Consider the following 3,328-nt stretch of genomic DNA (forward strand, 5'->3'; position numbering starts at 1 on the left):
GCTAAAAATATTATTAAACTATCTTAATCAAACCATTTACTTAGACAAAAGTATAGGCCATAGAAATTTTTACCCTGGTGGAAAAGACATAATACCGTAAGGGAAACATGAAAGAACTATATCAAGCACTAAAGAGCAAAGACAAGCCCTTTTACCTTCTGCATAATGTATTAACTAGAAATAACTATACGCAGAGAACTATAGTCAAGTCCCCCGAAACCAGACAAGCTACCTAACAACAGCTGAAAGAGCACACTCACCTACGTGGCAAAATAGTGGGAACATTCATGAGAAGCGGTAACAAGCCTACCAAGCCTGGTGATGACTGGTTGTCCAAGGTAGAATCTTAGTCCAACTTTAAACTTATCCACATAATTACTTAATCTCCCTGTAAGTTTAACTGTTAGTCTACAGAGGGACACCTCTTTAGACCCTAGGAAACGATTTTCTTACAGAGTAAAAAAATATTACCACCATAGTTGGCCCAAAGGCAGCCACCAATGAAGAAAGTATTTAAGCTCAACATCTAACTGTCTTAAATTCTAGTTACTTTGCTAAACTCTTAACATCACATTGGATTAGTCTGTCACTTCCTAGAAGCAATAATGTTAATATAAGTAACATGAAGACTTTCTCCATTGCATAAGCTTATATCTGACTGGAATAACCCATTGACATTTAACAGTCTAATATTCATAAATGATATAATAAGCACCCTATTATTTTTTTTATTGCAAACAAGTAAAACTATTAGCAATCATTACCTCCTTCCCTCACCATACTTTATTATTTCTCATAATGACTTTTATCATTTCTCAGAAGTATAATCTTCATAAAAATACAGTTGTTTATGTTTCTTTTTTTCAAGTTTTCTTTTTAAAAATATTTCTGAATTTTTTTTACTTTTTTAATTGTACTTTAGGTTCTGGAGTACATGTTGTGCAGATCGTGCAGGATTGTTGCATAGGTACATATATGGCAATGTGGTTTGCTGCCTCCATCCCTCCATCACCTACATCTGGCATTTCTCCCCATGTTATCCCTCCCTGACCTCCCCACTCCCCCACTGTCCCTCCCTTGGCCCTCCCCAACAGATCCCAGTGTGTGATTCTCCCTTCCCTGTGTCCATGTGTTCTTATTGTTCAACAGCCACCTATGAGTAAGAACATGTGGTGTCTGATTTTCTGTTCTTGTGCCAGTTTGCTGAGGATTATGGCACCCTATTATTTACATTGTTAACCCAACACATGCATGCTCTAAGGAAAGATTACAAAATTAAAAGGAACTCAGCAAATCTTACCCCGTCTGCTTACCAGAAACATCTCCTCTAGCATTACCAGTATTGGAGGCACTGCCCAGTAACATGTGCTCAACAGCCATGATATCCTGATCGTACAAAGGTAACATCATCACTTGTTCCCTAAATAGGGACTTGTATGAACGGCCACATGAGAGTTCAGCTGTCTTTTACTTTTAATCAGTGAAATTGACCTATCTGTGAAGAGGTGCATAAACACAAATAAGATGGGAAGATCTTATGGAACTTTAATTCATTAATGCAAATCAAAACTCAAACAAGCTTACAGGCTCTAGCCTCCTATCCTTGCATTAAAAATTTTGGTTTGGGTGACCTTGGAACATAATTCAACCTCCAAACAACCTAAACTAAGACTGCACTAGTCTAAGAGAGTTAACGCACATTGACCCAATAATTTGATCAATGAAGTAAGTTACCCTGGGGATAACAGCACAATCCTATTCTAGAGTTCTTATCAACAATAGGGTTTATGATTCAATGTTGGATCAGGACATCCTAATGGTGTAGCCACTATTAAGAGCTTGTTTGTCCAACAATTAAGGTCCTATGTGATCTGAGTTTAGACCAGAGTAATCCAGGTCGGTTTCTATTCAACATTTCTCCTAGTATGAAAGGACAACAGAGATAGGGCTATTTCATAAAGTGTTCTCGCTCCATAAATGATGCTATCTTAGTCTAACAAACCAACACACACCCTACCCAAGAACAGGGTTTGTTAAGATGGTAGATCCTGGCAATTTCACAAAACTTAAAACTTTATAATCAGAGATTCAACTCCTATTGTTAACAATGTGCCTATAATTAGCCTTCTCCCGTTATCCCCACTCTTATCGCTATAGCGTTCCTCACACTTCTTGAACAAAAAATCTTAGGCTATATACAACTGCACAAAGGACCCAACGTTGTAGGTCCCTACGGACTGCTTCAGCCATTCTCTGACGCCATACGACTTTTCCCCGAAGAATCCTTATGGCCCTCAACATCTACTATTGACCTTTATGATTGCTCCAACCCTAGTCCTTTCCATCACTCTCCTCTTATAACTCCCCTCCTAATACCAGACCCTCTAATTTTAATATCGGCCTCCTATTTATACTAGCCACATCAAGTCTAGTCATCTATTTTATGATCAGGAAGAGCATCTAATTGAAAATATGCACTAATCAGCACATTACGAGCTGTGGCCCAGACAATTTCATATGAGGCCACCCTAGCCATTATCCTGCTATCAGTTCTACTGACAAGCAGTTCATTTTACTTACATACACTCATCACAATGCAGGAATTCCTCTGACTGTTCCCACCATCATGGCCCCTAGCCGTAATATGATTCATCTCCACACTAGCAGAAACTAGCTGAGCCCCTTTTGATCTAGCAGAAGGAGAATCAGAGTTAGTCTCAGACTTCAACCTTGAATATGCCCCGGGTTCATTTGCCCTCTTCTTTATAGCAGAATATATGAATATTATCATGATAAATGCCCTAACTGCTACTATTTTCCTAGGAGCACTACACACTGTATATTCACCAGAACTCTTCACCACAAATTTCATTACCAAGATCCTTCTTTTAATCACTCTGTTTTAATGAATTCAAATGGCAAACCCTCAATTCCGCTATGACCACCTCATACATCTTTTATGAAAAATGCCACTTACACTAACCTTTTGCATATGATATATCTCAGTGCCTGTCTTAATTTCCAGCATCCCACCCAAACATAGGAAATACATTTGACAAAAGAATTACCTTGGAAGAATAAACAATAGACATAAAAGTCCTCTTATTTCTAGAACTATAGGAATTGAACCTACCCTGAGAATCCGGAATTCTCCATGCTACCTATCATACCACATCCTAGAGTAAGGTCAGCTAAATAAGCTTTCTGGCCCATACCCCAAAAATGTTCGTTATACCCTTCTCGTATGAATTAATCCCTTAGCTCAACTTATTATTTCCCTCACCATTTTCAAAGGGACTCTTATCACAATTCTTGGCTCACACTGATT

The 3,328-nt window shown here is 38.4% G+C and overlaps 1 pseudogene; it reads left to right on the top strand.

Annotated features, from left to right (window-relative positions):
- The first annotated feature begins 287 nt into the window (after positions 1-287).
- Positions 288-3,056, top strand: LOC141583878 (NADH-ubiquinone oxidoreductase chain 1-like; annotated as a pseudogene).
- The last annotated feature ends 272 nt before the right edge of the window (positions 3,057-3,328 follow it).

This window comes from Saimiri boliviensis, chromosome 3 (genome assembly GCF_048565385.1).
Source record: "Saimiri boliviensis isolate mSaiBol1 chromosome 3, mSaiBol1.pri, whole genome shotgun sequence".
Taxonomy (NCBI): domain Eukaryota; kingdom Metazoa; phylum Chordata; class Mammalia; order Primates; family Cebidae; genus Saimiri; species Saimiri boliviensis.